The sequence below is a fragment of the Eubalaena glacialis genome, chromosome X, assembly GCF_028564815.1.
Source record: "Eubalaena glacialis isolate mEubGla1 chromosome X, mEubGla1.1.hap2.+ XY, whole genome shotgun sequence".
In the NCBI taxonomy this organism is placed as follows: Eukaryota; Metazoa; Chordata; class Mammalia; order Artiodactyla; family Balaenidae; genus Eubalaena; species Eubalaena glacialis.
In genome coordinates this window covers 77,679,458-77,706,912 of record NC_083736.1, presented here as the reverse complement: position 1 = coordinate 77,706,912, position 27,455 = coordinate 77,679,458, and the positions used below count along the sequence as shown (strand labels likewise).

At 37.4% G+C, this 27,455-nt stretch overlaps 1 pseudogene; it reads right to left on the bottom strand.

Moving 5' to 3' along the window:
• Positions 1 to 6,688: 6,688 nt before the first annotated feature.
• The window catches only part of LOC133081825 (V-type proton ATPase subunit B, brain isoform-like), a 42,241-nt pseudogene continuing 21,474 nt past the window's right edge, over positions 6,689 to 27,455 (bottom strand).

The following is a 27,455-nucleotide window of genomic DNA, read 5'->3' as shown; positions in this document are numbered from 1 at the left end:
CAGAATACAGGAGAGGAGCAGGGTGGAGTGAAGAGATAATGACATAGGTCTTTAAGGGGCCTGCTAGAAATACAAATGTACAGATATCCTGTAGACTACTAGAATCACTGGTCTAGATCTAGAGAAACTTCTATGAGTTGAAATTAGATTTGAAATTCACGAACAAGATGGAACCCTGAAAAAACAGCACCATTTAAGTTGTGGACAGAGTTGGAAGTGTTTCAGAAGGAGTTTGAGGAATAATAATCAGAGAAGTATGCAGACAACCAGGGCAGTGTTACCCTGGCAGTCAAATGAAGAGTCAGGAAGCAGTGAGTGTCAAATGCCAACAGAGACGTCAAGTAAGGTAAAGTCTTAAAATAAGCCTTTAGGTTTGCTTATCAGGGGCTTACAGGTATATGTAATGAGAGCAATCTTAATAACATGGTTTAATAAAATGCTGAGCTTGGTCTCTTGTGTCCTTTAAATCATAGTACAATGAAAGATTTCTTGAGAAAAAGATAAGTTGAAGTTGTTAAAAGAAACTCAGATGAAAATTTCCCTAGGTATTATGTGAGGAGCTCTTGGCATATTGTTTTCTTGTTTGGTGCACTATCTTCTACCCTTATCAATATCAATTTCACTTCAACTTTTTCTCTTACCTTGCCTCCTCCACTTCCAATCCTGCCCCTACTTAGAAATTGCTACTACTTTTTGACTGAGGTAACCACAAAAGGGAGCTACAGCCCACTTCTTCCCTTTTAAGTCTCTTGTCCAACTCTTGTATATTACTGCTTTTCTTTTAGTGACTGTAATTAAGGGTAAAACTGATATGCACACTGCATTGAAAATGACTGCACCAACTTTGTTATTTTCTCTCACTACCCTCTGAGCTATTTCCTCATAGCACTTATCACAATTAGTAATTCTATATGTGTTTATTTGCTTAATATATTTCCCCCACTATATTACAGCTCCATGGAGCAGGAACTTTTCTTTCATCATTCTTTAACTACCACAACAGTGCTTGGCAAGTAATGGGCAACAAATTAGTTGAATGAATGAAAAATGTCATGTTACTCTGTTAACTTCACTCAGTTTTAAAAGATTAATCTACCTGTCCCAAGATTTCTATAACTCTATAATCTTTAAGGGTCACTATTTTTTCCTGTTCACCTTGTCTTCCAGTAAAATGCTGTTTTAGTACCATTTTAGTCCACTTTAAGTGGTAACCTGCTATTTATCTGGACACACCCTAAAGAATGACCCTCCAATGAGTCATGTCCCCTGTGTAACTCCCTACCCTTGAGTGTGAGCAGAACCTGTGACTCGCTTTTAGCCAATAGAATATGGAGAAAATAATAGGAAATATCAATGGAATAGTTATTCCCTTTAATAGATTTTCTTATATGACTCCATCTTAGGAGAATGGAGCTGAAGCTTCTTCTGCTGGCCTTGAAGAAAGCTGTAATGTTGTGAAAGAGTCTGTCAGAAGGCCAAGTGGCAACTGGAGGTAGTCTCTATGGACCAACAGCGATGCCCTAGTTGACAGCCAGCAAGGAAAGATATGGGGCAGGGTGGGCGGAATCACCTAAGTGATTCCTAAGGAACTGGATTCTACCAACAACCACGTGAACTTGGAAGAGGACCCAAACTCCAGATGAGAATGCAGCCTGCCTGACACCTTGATTGCAGCTTGGTGCAACCCTGAGCAGAGCACCCAGAAAAGCCATATCCAGACCCCTGACCCACATAAATTGTGACATAATAAATGTATAATGTTTTAAACTGCAGAGTCTATGGTAATTTGTTATGCAGCAACAGAGAACTAATACATAGATCAAAACTGATCATGATGTCACCTGCATTCAAACCCAGACAGTTTACCTGCTATATTCTCAATATTAGTCTTTCCTCTTTCATTATTTAGATTGTATTTTCTCTTGGATTTCCACGTATATTGACCCACAATGAGTTCAGTACCATTCTCTATTTCCTTCTCTTTCTGATTTTATATGTCACTTAAAAATTCCCAGTTTCTTCCCAGTTCTATCTTCCAGAATCACTGGTCCACATAGATGGTACCATTTATCTAATGTGTGAAAAATCAGTTTTTATTCCATCACACATCCAGCATTTTGTCTTTCTCTTGTACGTCACTAAAACTCCACATTTGTATTTCCTTTCTTTACCTCTCTGAGGTCACTCATCAATTCACAGTGTTTTTTTCCCCCAATTTTAATGAGAAAAAATTAACATGCATCACTGTATAAGATTAAGGGGTACAGCACGATGGTTTGATTTACATATATCGTGAAATAATTACAACAGGTTTAGTTAACATCCATCATCTCATATAGCTACAATAAGAGGGAAAAAAATTTTTTTCCTTGTGATGAGAATTCTTAGGATCTACTCTCTTAACAACTTTCCTATGTATCATACATCAGTGTTAACTATAGTTATCATGTTGTACGTTACATCTCTAGTAATTATTTATCTTATAACTGGAAGTTTATACCTTTTGACCACCTTCCTCCAATTCCCTTCCCTCCACCCCCACTTCTGGTAACCACAAATCTGATTTCTTTTTCTATGAGTTTGGTGGTTTTTCATTTGTTTGTTTTACATTCCACTTCAAGGACCATCCATGTTGTTGCAAATGGTAGGATTTCCTCGTTTTTATCTTGCTGAATAATATTCCATTGTGTGTGATATATATATATACACACATACCACAACTTCTTCATCCATTCATCCATTAATGGACGTTTAGGTTGTTTCCATGTCTTGGCCATTGTAAATAATGCTGCTATGGGCATGAGGGTGCAGATCTCTTTTTGAATTAATGTTTTCATTTCCTTTGGATATATTCCCAGAAATGAAATTGCTGGATCATATGGTAGCTCTGTTTTTAAGTTTTTGAAAAATCTTGTACCAATTTACAATCCCACCAACAGTGCACCAGGGTTCCCTTTTCTCCACATCCACATCAGCATTTGTTATCACTTGTCTTTTTTTTTTTTTTTTTTTTTTTTAATTTATTTTATTTTATTTATTTTATTTTTGGCCGCACTGGGTCTTTGTTGCTGCACGCGGGCTTTCTCTAGTTGCAGGGAGCGGGGGTTACTCTTCGCTGCTGTGAGCGGGCTTCTCATTGCGGTGGCTTCTTGTTGTGGAGCAGGGGCTCCAGGCACGCGGGCTTCAGTAGTTGTGGCACATGGGCTCAGTAGTTGTGGCGCACGGGCTTAGTTGCTCTGCAGCATGTGGGATCTTCCCGGACCAGGGCTCGAACCCGTGTTCCCTGCATTGGCAGGCAGATTCTTAACCACTGCGCCACCAGGGAAGCCCCACTTGTCTTTTTAATGATGGCCATTCTAACAGGTGTGAGGCGATATCTTATTGTGGTTTTAATTTGCTTTTCCCTAATGAATAGTGATGTTGAGCATTATTTTCATGTAACCATTGGCCATTCATATATCTTCCTTGGAAAAATGTCTATTCAGGTCCTTTGATCATTTTTAATTTAATTATTATTATTATTTTGCTGTTGAGTTGGATTAGTTCTTTATGTATTTTGGATATTAACCCCTTATCAGATGTATGGTTTGCAAATATTTTCCCCATTCTGTAGGTTGTCTTTTTACTCTGTTGATGGTTTCTTTTGCTGTACAGAAGCTTTTTAGTTTGATGTTATCCCACTTGTTTATTTTTTATTTTGTTGTTTGTGCTTTAGGTGTGAGTTTCTAAAAAATAATTACTGAGACTTGTGTCAAGAAGCTTTGTTCCTATGCTTTCTTTTAGAATTTTCATGGTTTCAGGTCTTACATTTAAGTTTTTAACACATTTTGAGTTAATTTTTGTAAGTGGTGTAAGAGAGGGGTCAAGTTTCATTCTATTACATGTAAATGTCCAATTTTCCCAGCACCATTTATTGAAAAGACTGTCTTTTCTCCGTTGAGTATTCTTGGATCTTTCACGTCATTGATTAAGTTTATTCCTAAGTAGTTTACTGTTTTTGATACTATTGTAAATAGCTCAGTTAGTTCTTCTTTTTCTATTACTAAAGGCATAGAGTTAGGTTGTTTATTTGGGATCTTTCTTACTTCATAATGTAGTCATTTATTGCTATGAAGTTTCCTCTTACAACTGCTTTTGCTGCATCCCATAAGTTCTCATATGTTGTGTTTCCATTTTCGTTTGTCTCAAGAAACTTTTAAATTTCTCTTTTAATGTATTTTTTGATCCAGTGGTTGTTCAGGAGAGTGTTGTTTAATTTCTATGTGTTTGTGAATTTTCCAATTTTCTCTTGTTATTGATTTCTAGTTTCATGCCACTGTGGTCAGAAAAGGTAGTTGGTATGATTTCAGTCTTCTTCAAGTCACTAAGACTTGTTTTGTGGCCTAATGTATGGTCTATTCTAGAAAATGTTCCATGTGCAATTGAGAAGAATGTATATTCTGATGTTGTTTGATAGAATGTTCTGTAAGGTCAATTGGACTATAGCGTTGTTCAAATCCAAATCCACTGTTTCTTTATTAATTCTCTGACTGATCTATCAATTGTTGAGAATAAGGTATTAAAGTCCCCAAATGTTATTGTATAACTGTTTATTTCTCCTTTTTTAAATAAATTTATTTATTTTATTTATTTATTTCTGGCCGTTGGGTCTTCATTGCTGTGCGCGGGCTCTCTCCAATTGTGACAAGCAGGGGCTACTCGTTGTGGTGTGCAGGCTTCTCATTGCGGTGGCCTCCCCCATTGTGGACCACGGGCTCTAGGTGTGTAGGCTTCAGTAGTTGTGGCGCACGGGCTTATTTTCTCCACGGCCTGTGGGATATTCCCGGACCAGGTCTTGAACCCGTGTCCCCTGCATTGGCAGGCAGACTCCCAACCACTGTGCCACCAGGGAAGCCCCTATTTCTCCTTTTAATGTGTTATTGTTTGTTTTATATATTTAGGTGCTCCAATGTTGGGTGCATAAATATTTGCAATTGTTATATCTTCTTGATGGATTGACTACTTTATCATTATATTATGACCTTCTTTGTCTCTTTTTACCAATTTTAGTTTAAAGTCCATTTTTTTCTCATATAAGAATAGCTACCTCTGCTTTTGTTTTTGGTTACCATTTGTTTGAAATGTCTTTTTCTATCCCTTCACTCTCAGTCTATTTGTCTAAGGCTAAAGTAAGTCTCTCGTAGACAACCTATCATTGGATCTTGTTTTTTTTTTTTTAAATCCATTCAGCCATTTTATGTCTTTTGATTGGAGAATTTAATCCATTTCAGTTTAAGGTAATTATTGATAAATAAGGACTTACTATTACCAATTTGTTAATTTTTTTCTGGTTGTTTTGTAGATCCATTGTTTCTTGTTTCTTATCCTGCTCTCTTTTTTTGTGTTTTGATGCTTTTGGTATCAGTAAGCTTTGACGTCTTTATCCTATTCTTTTGTGTAATTGCAGCAGATTTTTTCCCTTATTGTTATCATGAGGCTTACATAAAATATATATAACAGCTTAACTTCAATGAAATTCCTAAACTTTACACTTTTCCTTCTCTTCCCTCTTACATTTTATGTTACTGCTGTTATAATTTACATATATTATGTTGTGTAACTAATAACAGATTATTGTAGTTATGGTTATCTTTACCATGTTCATTTTCTTAAACATTTAAACTAGAGTTGTAAGTGAATTATGCACCACCATTACCATATTATAGAATCTAACTTTGAGTATATATTTACCATTAACAGTGAGTTTTTGCTACCTTTTTAATGTTTTTATGATGTTAATTAATGTGCTTTTACCTCCACTCAGAGAACTCCTTTTAGCATTTCTTGTAAGGTAGGTCACATGGTAATAAACTCCTTTAGCTTTTTTATTTTTTCAGGAAAGTCATTATCCCTCCTTCAGTTCTGAAGGACAGCTTCACTGGGTATACAATTCTTGGTTGACAGGTTCTTTTCTTTCAATATTTTGAATGTCATCCCATTCTCTCCTGGCCTGAAAAGTTTCTGTTGAGAAATCTGCTGATAATCTCATGGGGGTTCCCTTTTATGTAACTTCTCTCTTTAGTCTTGCTGCTTTTAAAATTCTTCATTGCCTTTGACGTTTGACAATTTAAATAATGTCTCAGTGTAGCCCTACTTGGGTTCAACCTATTTGGCGTCCTTTGGGCCTCATGGATCTGGATGTCAATTTCTCTCCCCAGGTTCAGGAAGTTTTCAGCCATTATTGCTATAAATATACTTTCTGTCCCTTTCTCTTTCTTTTCTCCTTCTGGAATTCCAATCGTGCAAATATTGTTTCTTTTCATTGTGTCCCATAAGTCCCATAGTCTTTCTTCACTCTTTTGCATTCTTCTTTCTTTTGCTTCTCTGACCGGATAATTTTAAATGTCCAGTCCTACAGGTTGCTGATTGTTTCTTCTGCATGGTCGAGTCTGCTTTGGAAACTCTATTGGATTCTTCAGTTCAGTTTTCATATTTTCCAACTCTAGGATTTCTGGTTGGGTTGTTCTGATGGTTTCTATTTCTTTGCTGAACTTGTCATTTTGTTCATGCATTGTTTTTCTAATTTCAGTTTTTTGTTACCTATTCCTTGTTTTTAATTACAGGGTAACACAGTAAACTCCAACACAAAGGTAGGGATGGGGGAATGCAAAAGGAATACAGAAAACAGAACCAGTATTTCACAAAAGCATCAAGCCAGTGATGAAGTAGCAGTTAATGCTTTGCAGTCTTGAGGGTAGAATTTGCTCAGGGTGCTCTGAGGGATTCTCTTCAGCATTTCTTTGGAGAAGATTTGGAGCAGCTGCCAGTCAATGTTCAAAGTCTCATAGACAGTGCGATTTTCACAAGGACTCTGAGCAATAAAGTTCCTCTCAAACTTCTGCAGAAATTCCAAGTAAAGAAGATCATCTGAGGTAAGGGCTTCATCTCCAACTACAGCTTTCATGGCTTGTGCATCCTTACCAATAGCATAGCATGCATACAGCTGGTTAGATACATTGGCATGATCATTTCTGGTCATACCTTCTTCAATAGTAGACTTCATTAACTTTGATAATGAGGGCAGCACATTAATAGGTGGGGAAATCTGTCTGTTGTGTAGATCTGCCCCTCTGTAATATATCCAGTCAAGTCAGGGATTCAGTGAGTGATATCATTGTTATGCATGGTGAGAATAGGAATTTGAGTAATAGAGTAATTTCTACCTTCCACTCGACCAGCACATTAATATATTGTGGGTAAATCTGTATATATATAATTTGGGAAGCCTCGTTGACCAGGAACCTCCTTCCTGGCTGCTGAAACCTCTCAGAGTGCTTCAGCATAAGAACTCATGTCTGTTAGGGTAACCAATACATGTTTCTCATACTGATCTTCACCACTCAGCTGTGGTTAGAGCCAAGTGAGGAGTGATAATTTGCTCAATAGTTGGGTCTTTAGCCAAGTTAAAAAAGAGGCAGGCATTGCCCCTTGAGCCGTTTTCTTCAAAGTCAGATTTGAAGAACCGGGCAGTTTCCATGTTTACACCCATAGCAGCAAATACAATCACAAAATTTTTCTCATTGTAGTCCACTACATCTTTGGATTTTTTTTTACCAAACCAGGCTGGCAATAGATTAGAGCTGCAATCTAATTGTGTGGTAAGCCAGCTGCAGAGAAGACAGGAATTTTCATGCCATCTATGGGCAAAATACCAGTCTGAATCATCTCCTCTGAATAGATTCAACACTGAGGATTGATTGCCTGGCCCATGATGTCAATGAAGTCTTTAGCCAGTACAAGAGGACCTCTGTTGATTGGTTTTTCTAATCCATTGAATACCCCACCAAGCACCTCCTGAGACACTGGTGTTTGGAAAATATCCTCAGTAAACTCACAGGACGTTTTCTTGGCATCTATACCTGAAGTCCCTTCAAATACCTGAACCACTGCTTTGGAACCACTGACTTCTAGAACTTGCCCACTCCGCTTCATGCCATCAGGTAATGTCAAGTGCACAATCTCAGCATATCTGGGAAACTTAACATGAACTAAGATCACTAGTGGACCATTGACTCCTGATACTGTCTTGTATGCCCTAAAACAATTTCTTCATTGTTTTCATTTTAAAAGCATCCAAACATTGTTTTTCAATGACTTTCTAAAATCAACTGTCTGGCTCATCACTTGTTCTTTAACTCTGTGCTGCTGCTCAAATTCTAAAACTGAACTGCTAATTTTTTTGTGGTCTGGGACACTCTTGTATCATTACTGAAAAACAATCTTTCTCCAATGGAGTGTAGCCACTGGAGAAGTTCTTCGGTCACTGGCTAAGCACACACAGAATGTTGAGAAATCATACTCATCTCCCTTAAGGGTTTACAACCTTAACCATGGAGTACTCTTTAAACTATGTTATTGTTTCAGTTGATACTCTCTGAATTGAGATTGAGTGAATAATTATATGGAAAAGTGACAGCTGCCTCTTATAATCTTTTCCTAGAAGCTGCCCCTTCTAGGGGCAAAACATATGAATGAAATTCATAAAAGAGTATTTGTAATTGTTAGGTATAAATTTATTGTCATAAGAATGCAACATCTGTCAGTTACTTGACACTTTTACTTCAGCTCACATAAACTCCCAAAAGGCATTCTCTAATGCAAATAATTCCCATTATAAAAAGCACATCTGGGAGAGGAGGGATAAATTAGGAGTTTGGGATTAAAATATACACACTACTGTTTGTAAAATAGATCACCAACAGGGACCTAGTGTATAGCACAGGGAACTATACTCAATATCTTGTAATAACCTATAAGGGAAAAGAATCTAAAAAGAGTATATATACTGAATCACTTTGCTGTACACCTGAAACTAACACAATATTCTAAATCAACTATATTTCAATAAAATTTTTTTTTATAAAAGCACATCTCCTCAAACCATAGAATCAAGTCTTTTCCTTCTTCCTTACACTGCAGTGCTGTCACATGACCCAGTGACTCATCAGGACAGGATTAGTCAGGCAGGAGAGCGCCCAGACTGAAACCCTTCATCTGAAATTCTTTTTAACCAATGAACCACAAACAGGCACTCTGGCAATTAACCAGTGCAGACATAGTCTTATAACCTGGGGAAATATCAGGTGCTTTCCTAAGTTTTAAAGAGTCTACTTCCAGGGCTCATCCCCAGTTCCTAAGGAAGCTATGAAGAGGTCTGATGCTACACAATTGTATTGTTTAGTAATCAAGAACCATTTCTTTCAGAACTGCTGAGCAGTCCACTTAAGCCTGGTTTATTAAGGTCTTTTTACAATCATAACACTTAAACATATCAGTGCATATGCTTTGGATATATGCTATATAATATGGGCAAAGCTGCTTGTCTTCCCCAAAGAGAGCCTTGAGCTCAAAAATGTTAATGGCAGAAAAAGGTCAAACAAGACTTAAGAAACCTGGAATTTTCCTCCTCTGCCAATAATCAGGTGTCTAAATCCTGGCAAGCCCTGTCCCTCCCAGAACCTTAGGCTTCTCACTGTAAAATGAGAGGGTTAGACTAGATGACCTGCAGGGTACTTTTCAGCTCTAGCCTTCTCTGATATCTAGGTGTCTTCCTACGGAGCAGCCTCTCCACTGAACAACACCTCCCTCTGGCTGCGGGCCTGACCTCCATCCATGAAAGCAGTTTTCCTAATTTCATTTAGTTGTTTGTGTGTGTGTTCTTGTATTTTGCTAGATTTCCTTAAGAGAATTATTCTGAATTCTTTGTCTGACAGTTCATAGATCTCCATTTTGTTAGCGTCAGTTCTTGGAACTTTATTGGTTTCCTTTGTTGGTGTCATATTTTCTTGGTTTTTCGTTATCCTTGATTCCTTACATTGGTATCTGCACATTTGAGTAATTGGGTCCTCTTACAGACTTTACAGGTTTGCTTTGGCAGAGACGGATCTTCACCAGTCAGCTCAGTTTGGGTCTCTAGGCATATTTGTTGGTAATATCCTTAGGCAAGTGCGGCCTACTGTTATACTGGGGGTGGAGGGAGGCAACTGTTCAAGCTCTGAGGTTGGGGACGGGAAGGTGTGCCACTGGCTGAGAACAGTTGGATAGGACTGCTGGATTGGTTCCCTACTCAAGTAAGGCTGTTAGATGGTGCTGCACTTTCCTGGATTCTCTGGTCAGGCTTACTAGATGGTTGGGACTGGGTACTATATTCAGTAGTAGATGGGGCTATGAATTAGCTTCACTCCCTGGTAGGGTAGCAAGGACCTGTATGGCTTTATTGTTTGGGAACCCAGATCAGGCAACAGTGTGCACTGAATTTCCTGATCAGGTGAGACCACCAGTTTTTTTCTGCAAATGGGGAAAGACATGGCTTTTGCTCTCTGTTCAAGTGCCACTCTAATCTGGGCAGCTGGATGGGCTATGCAGCTTCCTGTGTGCTCTGATTAGGTTCCCTGGTTAGGCAGGCTAGAGGCTGTATTCATCAATGAGCAGGGCTATGAATTAATTTTCCTGCCTGGGTGCAGTGAGAGAAGCAACATAAAGCCAGTAAAGGTCTTTGTTGTCTTAACTCAAGCCAACCTGCACTCCAAGTTCTCTGGCCGAACAGGTTCATTGACTTTGCTCTGCAAACTATCAGCTCTGCCTGCCTGCCTCTTGCCTTGAGTGCTGCTAGGCTGCACAGCTTCCAGGTTTTTTGCCAGCCTTTCTGATCAGATGGGGTGAGAGATACTGTCCACAGTGAGTGGGGATATGTCTCAGTTCCCTTGCCTGGGCAGGCCCGCCTCTTGGCTCGAGCATTGCTGGTTACACAGCTTCTAGGGGTTCTTGCCAGCTCTTCTGGTCAGATGGAGCTCTGGAGCCACAATGGGTGGGGCTATGTTTCAGGTCACTTGCTTGAGTGGGACAGTGAAGGGTCATTCCAGGCAACCCCCATTTTTCTCCAAGCAGGCTTTCTGGTCTGGAGGGGTTGGGAGCTACCCTCAGCCTTGGCTATGAGTTAATCCCCCTGCCTGGGCTTAGCAAGAGAACCCTCCATGCCCAGCACTGGCTTTACTCTGGGGGCAATCAGCTCTGTATGTCTCTCAGCTGGAGTGTTACTAGGCTACACAACTTCCCGGTGCTCTCACTAGCTACTCATCAGATGGGGCTGGGAGACACTCTTCCCAGTGGATGGATCTATGACTCAGCTCCTTGCCTCAGACTCCTTGGTCCAGGCTCTACGGCCAGAAAAACTCCTCATTTGAGTACCCAAATCAGGCAGATCTGTATCCTAATGGGTTCCCTAGTCAAAGTGCACCACTGACTTGGTTCTGCATATGAGCAAAGCCATTAGTTAGGATTACTACTTGGGCACTGCAGGTATGAACTTGGTCTGCCAAGATCTTTGTTGCAAGCCCCTTCTCTCTTCTCCATAACAGTCAGATTCCCAGTGGTTGAGCCCTGCAGATTTCCCTGCAGTCTCCATGTAGCGAGACCAGAGTAGGGGCTCCCACATGAGTAGGGGCTCCAAGAAACTTAGGAGGTTGGTTGTCCCCCTGGCCTCTCCTTTCCCACTGGAGGAACCAGAGACTCAGGGAAGACCTCTCTGTGTGTTGCTACACTGGCAATGGGAAGGACAATGCAGTCATTGTGTAGCAGCTTCTCTTATCCTTCTGAAGCAGTATCCTTTGGTCTCTGTGGTGCAGGGGGTGCTTTAGTCTCACCCTTATTTATAGAATTCTTTCAGTAGTGCCATGTTCTTGAATAGATATTAGTTCTTCTTCTGAGGGGGAGTGAAGTCAGGAACGACATATGTTGCCATCTTGGTGATATCACTCTCCCCACTGTGGGTTTTTTGGGGAAGGTTATTTTGTCAGTGGTCACTCAACTAAAAATGACCCTTCCCCACAAAAAAACACAACAATTCAATATGTCAACAAACATAAGGTATTCGTTTTTGGTGAATTAGTTTCATTTTTCTATAATTCATTGCATTTGTCAAGAACATTCATAAAGATAACTTTCGGATGATAATCCATTTCACTTTTTTTTTCTGATTTCTGGTTTTAAACACATACAGAGAAACACAGTTTGCACTTCATGATAATTGTTAATATGTCTTGTAATTAGAGATCAGCAATTAGCCAGTATTCAGCATTAGCTTGAGCAATGTACTATTTAATGTATTAAGTACACTAAAACACAAAATAGCAGTTGCCTTGCTTAAATTATGATAATTTAATGATCATCATAAGACCAGTCTCATAGAATTTAACCAGTCTTCCTTTGACCTCAAATCTCCTTTCTAAAGATTGCAAATTTAAGTTACATACATAGTATATTAATACATATGAAGTATTATATGTATTATACCTTTGACTCATATTTCCTAATCCCATTTTACAAAATGAAATAGTAGCGATAGTGAGTCTTATAAGCTAAGCTTTCCATATCTTTATCTCAACTGATTCTGTCATATCATTTTGCTATAGCAAAGTCTTAGTATTCATTATATTACCTTTACTAGAACTACAGTGATGATAACTATATATAGAAAGGGAAATGCATGATACATACGAAAAGTGGCTTCATGTGCATGGCTGAAGAATACTTGTCCCCATAATTTGCTTCAGGTCTAGCTGTTCCCAGAGGGCCATTCCAATTAAAAGATGGATAGATGTAAGGATTGTCCTCTTTGGGCTCATGAGTCATAATGCTATTTTAAATGAAAAAACAAACATGAAATATTTTAGGATATTTTAAAAATATCAAACACACATAGATTCTTATCACTATATTCTCTAGGAAGCAAATAAGTGAAAGCATACAGAAGGCACATTAGATCGATATAGCAGATATACTAAAACAATGGCATCTTCATAAAACAAAGAAAATCATTCTGCTTTTATTCTATTCCTCACTAATACTAGGGTTTTTGTTAGGGAATATTTCCTATGGTCTAAGAATGTCTGAGAAATTATTATGATACTTAGAGAAATGAAGGAAATACAATTTAAAAAATCTTACAGATTAATCTAGATCAGTGTTTTTTTCCTCAGGAAATGTGTTATCTTCTGGCATAAACACAATTATGTATATATTCATAGTTAGAAACACTGTTATCTCTGACTATGCCTCTCCTTCTCTGCAACCCCACCTCCTACTGAAAAATAAATACATAAAACTTTCTGCTAAAATTCTTTCCAAATAAGATCCTGCTTTCTTTCTTTTTGAGTATTTACAAGCTTTAATTTTCCTTTTAAGGGATTGCTTACTTGTAGTTTCTTCCAGAGAACTGTTGTGGTGGAGATACATGACTTCTAGGAAGGATGCTCTGAAGGGATGAACTCCAGGGATTCTGCACATAGATTTTGTTTTTTTTTTAAGGGAGAGAGGAAAGGTTTAGCCATTATTTTAAGGAAATTTGAAATACAATGGCTCATATTGATACCACATGCTAAATATCTAAATGTCAAGATATTTCCAGGCCTGTTCCTAAAAAATGACAAATAAGCAAAGGTATTATTAAAAGGCAACTGTTTACATATTATAGTGGTAACTTAGCAGGTCTTTGTCTATTTCTATCTATTATCTATTTATATTTATCTATCTTTCTCTCTGTGATGTAGAATGGCTTACTGAAGGGGAAATGCAAATGAAAAATTCATTTCAGCTGGTACTCTAAGCAATACGTGGAGCTTCCAGTCAAAATAATTAAATATAAATCCCCCTTCCTATTGTCATAGTGTGAAAAATGCTTATCCCCAGACAAAACAGAGTTGACAAAAAGTAACTTAGACAGAGAATACTGAAGCTGAATATAGAGAGCTGCAACATTAAACAGTTACAGCATACAGCAGAGTTTTGGAGGGAAGCTAATACAAATCAATTGATAAAGAGTTGGTTCTTAAAGACCATACTTTGAGTAAGTATATAAGCAAAGAGTAAATTGTATCAATATGGACTTTGAAATAAGAAATTGGCATTTTAACACAGACATGAGGCATATAAGTGGATCCAGACCAGATCTACACAGAGCCTATTCTTACAGCCATACTGGTTATGAGTGGGTACATAACATTGTGACATAGCCATTTTGATGGAGCCATATTGAAATCAAGGATATTTTTACATAGGTACTTTGATAGAGATATTTTGACATGGGGAAATTTGATGCAGACTATAAAATAATCCATTGCACTTTCTGATTAAAATAAGATTAAGTTGGATGTGAAATATATACCATGACTCATCCCTAAGTTTCAGTTCATGTCCATCCACAACCACCCCTGGAGGAGGGGGTGGTGAGGAACCTTGGATTGATAATAATGTTGGAGATGAGATAAAGGTTAGGTATCATCTGGAAAAAAAAACTGATACAAACAGGAAGAATGAGACAGACCCAATATTTTTCCTCCATTGTTTAAATATCTTTCTTTTGTCTTTGGACTTTCCTTTTCTGCTTTGTTTTTGCAATCTTCTTTAAAATAAAATTTTTAAAAACCCACAAAACTAAAAAAGAAAACCATGACTCTTGAAAGTGTGGTTTCAGTGAAGCTTGGCAAGAAAGCTTCACTTGTGTCTATAGCCAGTCCCTCTTATCTTGGCTCCCCGATGTCATAATAGACAGAATCACGGGTTCCTGAGCATTCTGTACATCAGTTCTTAAAGGGGCTACCTTTCCTACCATGGACTTAATTTCATTGGTCCAGGCCTTTTTCTCTAGCAGGCAAGAGAGAATAGCATATCTGATGCAAAGAAAAGAGAGCTATCTAAAATTTGGATTTGGGGGGCACAAACCAGATTTTCTAGCTGAAGCAGTATGGATATATTTGGGGAGAAGGATCCCATAGGAAGTAGTAGGTGAGTCTCGGCTACTATATAGAGGGATGCTTCATACTTCTCACTTGTCTATTTTTGGCCTAATTTAAACTCATTAAGCCAGATCTGGGCCTTGATACAGCTAGATAGATGTAGAAAGGTGTTTCAGGCAGAACCTAAGGGGTATAAACTTACAGAATAGAAGGCAGGGTCAGATTGACATGGTGACTTTTTTTTTTTTGAGATCAGGTCCTAGGGGTGGTGGTGGTGGTCATGTGATCATAGTGTGACACCCTACTCTTTTTTTTTTTTTTAACATCTTTATTGGAGTGTAATTGCTTTACAATGGTGTGTTAGTTTCTGCTTTATAACAAAGTGAATCAGTTATACATATACATATGTTCCCATACCTCTTCCCTCTTGCGTCTCCCTCCCTCCCACCCTCCCTATCCCACCACTCTAGGTGGTCACAAAGCACCGAGCTGATCTCCCTGTGCTATGCGGCTGCTTCCCACTAGCTATCTATTTTACATTTGGTAGTGTATATATGTCCATGCCACTCTCTCACTTTGTCACAGCTTACCCATCCCCCTCCCCATATCCTCGAGTCCATTCTCTAGTAGGTCTGTGTCTTTATTCTCATCTTGCCCCTAGGTTCTTCATGACCTTTTTTTTTTCTTTGACTCCATATATATGTGTTAGCATACAGTATTTGTTTTTCTCTTTCTGACTTACTTCACTCTGTATGACAGACTTTAGGTCCATCCATCTCACTACAAATAACTCAATTTCGCTTCTTTTTATGGCTGAGTAATATTCCATTGTATATATGTGCCACATCTTCTTTATCCATTCATCTGTTGATGGACACTAAGGTTGCTTCCATGTCCTGGCTATTGTAAATAGAGCTGCAATGAACATTTTGGTACATGACTCTTTTTGAATTATGGTTTTCTCAGGGTCTATGCCCAGTAGTGGGATTGCTGGGTCATATGGTAGTTCTATTTTTAGTTTTTTAAGGAACCTCCATACTGTTCTCCATAGTGGCTGTATCAATTTGCATTCCCACCAACAGTGCAAGAGTGTTCCCTTTTCTCCACACCCTCTCCAGCATTTATTGTTTCTAGATTTTTTGATGATGGCCATTCTGACCAGTGTGAGATGATATCTCATTGTAGTTTTGATTTGCATTTCTCTAATGATTAATGATGTTGAGCATTCTTTCATGTGTTTGTTGGCAATCTGTATATCTTCTTTGGAGAAATGTCTATTTAGGTCTTCTGCCCATTTTTGGATTGGGTTGTTTGTTTTTTTGATATTGAGCTGCATGAGCTGCTTGTAAATTTTGGAGATTAATCCTTTGTCAGTTGCTTCATTTGCAAATATTTTCTCCCATTCTGAGGGTTGTCTTTTCATCTTGTTTATGGTTTCCTTTGTTGTGTAAAAGCTTTTAAGTTTCATTAGGTCCCATTTGTTTATTTTTGTTTTTATTTCCATTTCTCTAGGAGGTGGGTCAAAAAGGATCTTGCTGTGATTTATGTCATAGAGTGTTCTGCTTATGTTTTCCTCTAAGAGTTTGATAGTGACACCCTACTCTTATGAGCCCATAGGGGTTCAGAAAGAATAGCAGCTAGCTATGAAGACATTTTTCTCCACAGTCAGTGACTGTATCAGCCTCTTGAGATAGAATGACTATATAATTTATTGCCCAAACCAGAACACTTATGAAAGTGACAGGGGTAACTGTTCATGTTTACATTGGAACAGCCAATAGAAAGTGGGGCTATCCTGATCACCCTACATTGAAATCACTGTTGTTGTATCCAAAAGCTGAGCCTCCCCCTGTTTTTCAGAAATACAGTCAATACGGCTTCCACTTTCTCCATCAAAAGAAATTTATCTTCTATATCTTACTTCAGAAAATCTTGTAATACCCTATTTGGTATTACATAGGCACAATCATTAATTCCATTGTTCAGCACCCACAAGTAGGTTGACCCTGTGAATGTGTGAGACAGATGTGTTCAGAAAAGCATTAAGCCATGGTCCACCTTGACAATTTCAAAGGACAATGAAAAAGCCATGTGGAGGGAACCATTAGGATATGATAAATGTAGAAAAGTCAGCAGATTCCAATTTAAATCTATGATCAAAGAGCAAAACATCATCTGAGGGTTGGGAAAATTAAAGAAATCAAGAGAAGTCTCTGGAACTCTGTGATGACATTCCAAGGAGCAAAATTTGTATGTAGGAAGACACGCAGGTCAATCTAATCTATCTGGGACAGCCTGACTAGGTGCCCCATGTATTGAGAGTCAGAGGCAAAGTACTTGTCCTATTCATTCTCTTCTCCAATGCCAGTGAAGTTTTTCCAATTGTTACAGATCAAGGCTCTTTCTAGGGCAGCAATACCTGGAACCAGGAGTAGACTATGCCAATGGAAGGTTGGATTTTAGCTTCTCAGATGAATTTCAGATTTTAAAATGTATGATTAAAAATCTCCAAAGGGCCAAACAGCACTGCCTAGCAATCCTACAATTTCCTAATTTATTTTCCTATTCTCTGAGACAACTATTTCACCATTCCGTCTCTCCACAAATCTTCAACTTCTCCTCTATGTTATTTATTCCCAGTTAATGACCTCACATCTTATTTCACTAAGAAAATAGGAACAGTCAGAAGAGAACTATTTCATTTTCCAACCAGCAAATTTACCAACCGACCTGAATCTGTATCCACATACTCTGTTATGGATAAAGTGTCTCTTCTTGTATCAAAGACCAGCTCTTCCAAATGTTCTCAGGATCCCTCTTCTTGCCCTCCCATGGCTTTTTTTTTTTCATGCAATTATTAGCATTCTATCCCACAGTGTCACATTTTTCCCTCTCAACTGGATCATTCCTATTAACATGTAGATTTGCATTACACAAAACTCTCTTAACTCCACATAATTTCCCTGCTGCCGTCTCATTTTTCTGCTTCTTACGTTAAAACATCACAAAAAAAGGTTGTCACCCTCATTGTAACCATTTCCTCACCTCTCTTTCACTTTTCAGTCCATGTCAGTCTTGCTTCTGTCCCCACCACTCTGCTGAAACAGCTCTTGTGAAGGTTACCAACCATCTAATTTTACCAAATCTAATGTTATTTCTCAGTCTTCACCTGACTTTATCTCTCAGGATCATTTAATATAGTGGATCATTCCCTAATTCTTGAAATACTTTCTTTTCTCTCTTTGCTTCCTTGAGACTGCACTCTCCTGGTTTTTCTCCTATTGCTCTATATGATCTATCCCAGATCCTTTTTCTGGCCCAGCTTCTCCTTTGCTACATGATCTCTAAATGTTGGAACACCTGAGGGCTTGTTACCAACTTATCTTTTCCTCTATATTTATACTCTGTCTATAAGTCCAGTAACGACTTTAAATAGCACTCATATCCTGATGACTATCAAATTTATATCTCTAGTTTGTACTTGTCCCCTGAGATCTAAATTCATATATCCAACTGCCGACTCAAGACCTCCACTTGGAAGTCTAATAGACATATCCAACTAACCATGAAAAAACCAAAAAATTTGACCCCTCTTCCATCTAAAAAACACTCTGCTTTTCCTCCAGTATTCCTCATCCATCCAGTTGCTCAAATCAAAATCCTTGAAGTCATCCTTTGTTCCTCTCTTTCCCTCATGCTCCATATACAATCTGTCAGTAAGTTTTCAGCATTCAGAATCGTCCCCATGGAGAAAGTCCTCCAGTGTGACTTTCCACTGAACTAATAACAAAATCAAATCCTACATACCTTACCATATCCTACAAAACCCAGTATAATCTGCTTACCTCATCAGCAATTCAGCCATGTTGAATTTCTTTTTTTGAGCACATCAAGCCTGTTTTTTCCCTTAGGGTTTTTGTATTCTTTCTGCTTAGAAAGTTCTTTCCCTGACTTTTTGTATGGAAGTGTTTTTTACAACTTTCAGTCTCAATTTAAATATCACATTTTCAAAAAGTCATCTCTAACTTTCCCATCTAACGTTTCCCCACTCCAAGTCACTATTATATCACTGTTTATTGTACTTATAGAATTTATCACAATCTGAAATTATCTTATTTATTTACTTGCTTATTTGTTTATTGTCTGCCCCCTCTCCCTTCTCTAATGTAAGATCAATGAGGACAAGACTTAATCTCAAATACCACTGTATCCTCAGAGTATAGAACAGTTCCAAGAACATAGTAGGCATTTGGTAATTTTTTTGTTCAATGGATAAATGAATAATGATATCTAATGAATACAACTGAGTGCATTTTTATGCTAAGAACCAAAGTGAAACATTGGTTCCTTCTTGTTTGGAGTCTGCAATCCCTTTGCTGTGACCTTCTACTTTAATGGCCTCATAATATACCTATCTTGAAAGAACATCAAGCACAGATGAGGAATAATCTGAACAATAATAAGGCATAGTAGGCTCTCAATCAGAACTAGTGTACTGATTATCTAGGATCTTTTACTTCTCTATCCTTCTTACTGCCTGCCTGTTGGTACCTTTGTGCCCTCCTAAGGTGAATAAGAATGAAAAAATAAAATTTGATACTCAAACTCATCAATTTGGTTTCCATTTGCAGCTTTAATCAAAAGTTGGTAGAAGGAAAAGTATTCTGAAAGGAAATTTGATTAATTTTCTGTTTAGAGATTTAATATATCCACATTTCCGCTTGTCTCACCTCTTGATCAGGACTAAAGATAATTAAGCATTGGGAATTTAAGATCTGGTGAATAGTGGTCACCTATCCAGGGAAAAAGTGAGTCAAAGAAATGGAAGAAAGTGAAAGAGGAAAGTACTCTTTAAACCCCACTCTAAGATTACTCCAACAATCAGAAAGGAACTGTTTCTTTTCCTGCTTCTGCCTCAAATAATAGTCCTGTCCACCAAAAACAGTGACTCTAGGCCCTGCTAGAGTTCTTTTGGATCAGTTGTGAAGTGAGTTTTTAACTTGCTAGACTGGCCTGTGAAATTCAGAGAAAAGTTTCACACCCATGACAAAAAAAAAAAAACACATCCATAAATATATATAAAGTATGTATAAACGGAGTTAAAACAACTCATTGAGAGTACAACTTTAAAAAGATCAAGTCTATATTAACACATGATACAGTCTTTAAAATGGGCCTTGAAACTAGCATAATAGAGCCTTAATCTCCTTTAAAAATTCTTGTTAATTAGCAACATCCTAGGCTGTGTTTAAATTCTCTCTAGCCAGAAGCAAAAAGTAAAGTAAAATTTGAGTAAAATTTTTCTTACTTTTGATCTAAGAAACACATACACATACATGCACACACAAACATACACACAAACACATTTATGTGAGTGTGTTGGAAGCTACATTAAAATGCAGTCACCTCTTTGGGTTCTATTTAGTATCACAAAACAGTATCCTGAGATATTGTAGACCAGAAAGAGTGAATGCATTTGCCAAAGGTATACATTTTACAACGGTTGTAATTTAAATCCTGAGGCAGTGTGACTCATGTTACTCAGTTTCCTCCATTAGCACTACACCTAATAGAGCGACCATATGCCTTACCTTTTTATAGGGACAACACTGACTTCATGTAACTTTTTTTCAATAACGGAAATTTGCTAAATGTATTATAATGCCAGGGACTTCCCTGGTGGCACAGTGGTTAAGAATCCACCTGCCAATGCAGGGGACACAGGTTCAGTCCCTGGTCCGGGAAGATGCTACATGCCATGGAGCAACTAAGCCCGTGCACCACAACTACTGAGCCTGCACACCACAACTACTGAAGCCTGATCACCTAGAGTCTGTGTTCTGCAACGAGAAGCCACCGCAATGAGAAGCCTGCGCACCACAACAAAGAGTAGTCCCCGCTCGCCGCAACTAGAAAAAGCCCACGCACAGCAACGAAGACCCAACGCAGCCAAAAATAAATAAAATTAATGAAAAAATAAGCATGATGCCATACCTCTGCAAGAACTAGCATTGACATATATACACTACTAAATGTAAAATAGATAGCTAGTGGGAAGCAGCTGCATCACACGGGGCGATCAGCTCGGTGCTTTGTGACCACCTAGAGGGGTGGGATAGGGAGGGTGGGAGGGAGACGCAAGAGGGAGGGGATATGGGGATATATGTGTACATATAGCTGATTCACTTTGTTATACAGCAGAAAATAACACAACACATTGTAAAGCAATTATACTCCAATAAAGATGTTTAAAAAAAAAGATTAGATGAGGTGACTATTTACCTCCCAATAAAAGAAATATACATTGCAAATAAAAAATAAATAAATAAATACACAGGGTAAACAAAGAATGTTGCCTGCCCTTCCAGTTCTACAAGGATTAAGTTGCAACCCACTGCAGTGTGGCCTGAGGGGAATTCAGGATGGAAAAACAGGAAGCGTTCTGTGTTTTGGATATACGGGGCCCCTCAATAGTTAAGATGCAAATCTAAGGAAGAATTTCAGTGACCCTAGATTCTTGCATCTTCCCATACATAGAAAAGCACTAAAATCATTAACTTCAGATTTTTTCTTTAGCTTATGAGAACTGGCTTCATTATTTTATAGTAGAATTTTGAACTTGTGTCTCTTTTGAACGAATGACAGGGTCTAGTTATAAGACAATAAAGTACAACTGCTAACTGAATAAGTTCCATTTCATTATTAATTTTATTAAATAGCAGAGTATTTGTTCTAACATCTAGTATATCTTTTAGTGGGTATTACCTAAGATGTCTGTCATTAATGTTGATAGTTCTCTTATAGCACCTTTCCTAGTGATTAGCCTTAACCCAGATATCATGCTTATTAGGAGAATAATGCAAACTGGATTGAGTTCCTTGAAAAATAAGACCATCACCTTTATCCAGCTGGGTTAGACACCAACATGTGTGGATTAACCATCTGTAGATAATCATGAGTTTTTAGTATTATTACTATTATTAATTTATTTTTACATCAGATGACTATATCTTATTCAAACAGGACAGATACTATTGGATATGGACATTGGTTATTAGAATAGAATTTTCCTGGTGAGAGAAAAAGTCCTTTATTTTTGTTATTTCTAAATTTTATTTCTGCTATTTCTAATTTTATGTATCTATCTTACAGGCTAGACTATTTTGTCCTTAGCTCATGATGACAAATAGAGGCACACTATTGGCCAAGTGTAGCTGTTTTATAACCATAATTTCAGAATAAATATGTTTCAAAATAATTGTATTAAGACCATTCTGCAATAACTGTAAAGGCTGCAACTGGACATTATATTTATTTGTAATTCAATAAAAGAAAATTTTTAAGCATGAATACATAAATGCTCATATTTTTAAGTTTTTACATTTCTAAAAAAGAGTTTGACAATCATACTTTTCAGTTTAGTAATAGATTGGTATGGGAATAAATTAGCAAGGAAATGATTAAAAAAGAGATAAGAGGTTACTTTCTGTGAGCATTCACTTATTGAATACCGCTATTAACTATTCTGACCATGCTGTATAATTAGCGGCTGTCTGGCTCCAACTGTGCAACATCCATATTAGAGCGCTACATGCCAATTGAATATCAAATCTTGCCAAGTAGCATTCATTGTCTCATGTTACAGATATCTTGCTGTGCCTGATGTCTGAAAACTCCATGTATGATTCAAGTGGTTATTAGCATTAATTTCATAGAGAACTTTCATCTGAGATTTTGAAACAATAGTTACACAAAGTGGCTCCCTTTTTGGGTGCTATGCAGCTATCAGGAAATCTGTGATTACATTTAAGCCTTGGACTGTGGGGAAGCCAAAAACTGTTCCACACATATTCAGAATTCAGCAAGTTTCAATGCTGAAACCTGGATGAAGACCTTTTGATACAACAAAATGCCACATCAAAATTTTGTTTGCTTCCAAAAAGGACCCTCTTAGCGCAAGTTTTCTGAGATATCATGCCCATAGAACCAGAGATAGAAACTTTCAAAGATAGAACATTTTAGCAAAGCTAACAGAAATGAAGCTTCACAGTTTCTGTGTTTGGCCGATATGACTAAAATCACTGGAGCTTGAAAGAATTTGGTATGGTTATTTTGATCAGCCTAATGGTTGAATTATATTGCTGCGTGGGTGAGCTAATTAACTGCATGATCAACAATTTGTTCTATACACTGAAATAAAAAATCCAAAAATATTGTGACCAATTTGGCAAACATTGATATAAATAATGCTTTGCTTTAATATGTATGAGAGCTAGAAGTGAGAAGTAAAAAGTGGCACTGTTTACTAAATATCTGTTCTTCATCATCATTAAATAAAATTAATTGAGCATTCATGTGGTACATAGCACTCATATAAGCATACAGGAATATCAAGATGAATTTTGTCGCATCCTATTTATTAAGAAATTTGCAATCCAAGTGGAAAAGTAATGAAGATATTTCCTCCCAATATTTTATAATATCTCCATTTTGAAATATACTATTTTGCATGTACAAACACGATTGAGAAACCTATCTGCATGAAAAGGCTGTGGCTAATCTATACTAACAATTATTTTCATTTAGATATTCCCTTTTATAATTTTAACTATTTTTAATTCTTACAATAAAAGACACACACACACACACACACACACACACACACCTCTTCCCAAACGTCTCCTTAAATCTTTCCACTTCCCCATATGTCACCCAACTCATAGACATGTAAAACTATCTTTAAACCCACAACAGCCTGAAAATTTTAAATTTAATTATTTTATGGAAAGTATGAAAAAGAGAGCACCATATACCCACTGGATTAAAGCATATTTACTTTGCATTTTCACGTGTGTGTTATGGCCAAATATCTTCTTACTTATTTTTTAACATCATTATTGGAATATAATTGTTTTACATTATTGTGTTAGTTGCTGCTGTATAACAAAGTGAATCAGGTATACATAAACATATATCACCATATCTCCTCCCTCTTGCATATCCCTCCCACCCTCCATATCCCACCACTCTAGGTGGACACAAAGCACCGATCTGATCTCCCTGTGCTGTGTGGCTGCTTCTCACTAGCTATCTATTTTACATTTGGTAGTGTATGTATGTCTATGCCACTCTCTCACTTCGTCCCAGCTTACCCTTCCCCCACCCCGTGTCCTCAGGTCCATTCTCTACGTCTGTGTCTTTATTTCTGTCCTGCCCCTAGGTTCTTCAGAACCTGTTTTTGTTTTCTTTTTTTAGATTCCATATATATGTATTAGCATACAGTATTTGGTTTCTCTTTCTGACTTACTTAAATCTGTAGGACAGACTCTAGGTCCATCCACCTCACTACAAATAACTTAATTTCCTTTCTTTTTATGTGTGCCACATCTTCTTTATCCATTCTTCTGTCGATGGACACTTAGGTTGCTTCCATGTCCTAGCTATTGTAAATAGAGCTGCAATAAACATTGTGGTACATGACTCTTTCTGAATTATGGTTTTCTCAGGATATATGCCTAATAGTGGGATTGCTGGGTAATATGGTAGTTCTATTTTTAGTTTTTATAAGGAACCTCCATACTGTTCTCCATAGTGGCTGTACCAATTTACATTCCCACCAAGAGTGCAAGAGAGTTAACTTTGCTCTACACCCCTTCCAGCATTTATTGTTTGTAGATTTTTTGATGATGGCCATTCTGATCAGTGTGAGGAGATATCTCATTGTAGTTTTGATTTGCATTTCTCTAATGATTAGGGATGTTGAGAATCCTTTCATGTGTTTGTTGGCAATCTGTATATCTTCTTTGGAGAAATGTCTATTTAGGTCTTCTGCCCATTTTTGGATTGGGTTGTTTGTTTTTTGATATTGAGCTGTATGAGCTGCCTGTATATTTTGGAGATTAATCCTTTGTCAGTTGCTGCACTTGCAAATATTTTCTCCCGTTCCGAGGGTTGTCTTTCGTCTTGTTTATGGTTTCCTTTGCTGTGCAAAAGTTTTTAAGTTTCATTAGGTCCCATTGGTTTATTTTTGTTTTTATTTCCATTTCTCTAGGAGGTGGGTCAAAAAGGATCTTGCTATGATGTATGTCATAGAGTGTTCTGCCTATGTTTTCCTCTAAGAGTTTAATACTGTCTGGCCTTACATTTATATCATTAATCCAGTTTGAGTTTATTTTTGTGTATGGTGTTAGGGAGTGTTTTAATTTCATTCTTTTCCATGTAGCTGTCCAGTTTTACCAGCACCACTTATTGAAGAGGCTGTCTTTCCTCCACTGTACATTCTTGCCTCCTTTATCAAAGATAAGGTGACCATATGTGTGTGGGTTTATCTCTGGGTTTTCTATCCTGTTCCATTGATCTATATTTCTGTTTTTGTGCCAGTACCATACTGTCTTGATTACTGTAGCTTTGTAGTATAGTCTGAAGTCAGGGAGCATGATGCCTCCAGTGCCATTGTTCTTTCTCAAGATTGCTTTGGCTATTCGGGGTCTTTTGTGTTACCATAAAAATTGAGAATTTTTTTGTTCTAGTTCTGTGAAAAATACCATTGGTAATTTGATATGGTTGCATTGAATCTGTAGATTGCTTTAGGTAGTATAGTCATTTTCACAGTGCTGATTCATCCAATCCAAGGACATGGTATATCTCTCCATCTGTTTGTATCATCTTTAATTTCTTTCATCAGTGTCTTATAGTTTTCAGCATACAGGTCTTTTGTCTCCTTAGGTAGGTTTATTCCTAGGCATTTTATTTTATTTTTGTTGCAATGGTAAATGGGAGTGTTTCCTTAATTTCTCTTTCAGATTTTTCATCATTAGTGTATAGGAATGCAAGAGGTTTCTATGCATTAATTTTGTATCCTGCTACTTTACGAAATTCATTGATTAGCTCTAGTAGTTTTCTGGAAGCATCTCTGATATGCTCTATGTATTGTATCATGTCATCTGCAAACAGTGACAGATTTACTTCTTCTTTTCCGATTTGGATTCCTTTTATTTCCTTTTCATCTCTGATTGCTGTGGCTAAAACTTTCAAAACTATGTTGAAAAATAGTGGTGAGAGTGGGCAACCTTGTATTCTTCCTGATCTTAGTGGAAATGATTTCAGTTTTTCACCGTTGAGAATGATGTTGGCTGTGGGTTCTCATAAGTGGCCTTTATTATGTTGAGGTAAGTTCCCTCTATGCCTACTTTCTGGTGGGTTTTTATCATAAATATGTGATGAATTTTGTCGAAAGCTTTCTCTGCATCTATTGCGATGATCATATGGTTTTTATCCTTCTATTTGTTAATATGGTGTATCACATTGATTGATTTGCGTATATTGAAGAATCCTTGCATTCCTGGGATAAACCCCACCTGATCATGGTGTATGATCCTTTAAATGTGCTGTTGGATTCTGTTTGCTAGTATTTTGTTGAGGATTTTTGCATCTATGTTCATCAGTGATATTGGCCTGTAGTTTTCTTTCTTTGTGACATCTTTGTCTTGTTTTGGTATCTGGGTGATGGTGGCCTCATAGAATGAGTTTGGGAGTGTTCCTCCCTCTGCTATATTTTGGAAGAGTTTGAGAAGGGTAGGTGTTAGCTCTTCTCTAAATGTTTGATAGAATTCGCCTGTGAAGCCATCTGGTCCTGGGCTTTTGCTTGTTGGAAGATTTTAAATCACAGTTTCAATTTCAGTGCTTGTGATTGGTGTGTTTATATTTTCTCTTTCTTCCTGGGTCAGTCTCAGAAGGTTGTGCTTTTCTAAGAATTTGTCCATTTCTTCCAGGTTGTCTATTTTATTGGCATATATTTGCTTGTAGTAATCTCTCACGATCCTTTGTATTTCTGCAGTGTCAGTTGTTACTTCTCCTTTTTCATTTCTAATACTGTTGACTTGAGTCTTTTCCATTCTTTTCTTGATGAGTCTGGCTAATGGTTTATCAGTTTTGTTTATCTTCTCAAAGAACCAGCTTTTAGTTTTATTGATCTTTGCTATTGTTTCCTTCATTTATTTTTCATTTATTTCTGGTCTAATTTTTATGATTTCTTGCCTTCTGCTAACATTTGTGTCTTTTGTTCTTCTTTCTCTAATTGCTTTAGTTGTAAGGTTAGGTTGTTTATTTGAGTTGTTTCTTGTTTCTTGAGGTAGGACTGTATTGCTATAAACTTCCCTCTTAGAACTGCTTTTGCTGCATCCCATAGCTTTTGTGTCATTGTGTTTTCATTGTCATTTGTTTCTAGGTATTTCTTGATTTCCTCTTTGATTTCTTCAGTGATCTCTTGGTTATTTAGTAGTGTATTGTTTAGCTTCCATGTGTTTGTGTTTTTTACAGATCTTTTCCTGTAATTGATATCTAGTCTCATAGCACTGTGGTCGGAAAAGATATTTGATACGATTTCAATTTTCTTAAATTTACCAAGGATTGATTTGTGGACCAAGATATGATCTATCCTGGAGAATGTTCCAAGAGCACTTGAGAAGAAAGTGTATTCTGTTGTTTTTGGGTGGAATGTTCTATAAATCAATTAAGTCGATCTTGTTTAATGTATCATGTAAAGCTTGTGTTTCCTTATTTATTTTCATTTTGCATTATCTGTCTTTTGGTGAAAGTGGGGTGTTAAAATACCCTACTATGATTGTGTTACTGTCGATTTCCCCTTTTATGGCTGTTAGTATTTGCCTTATGTATTGAGGTGCT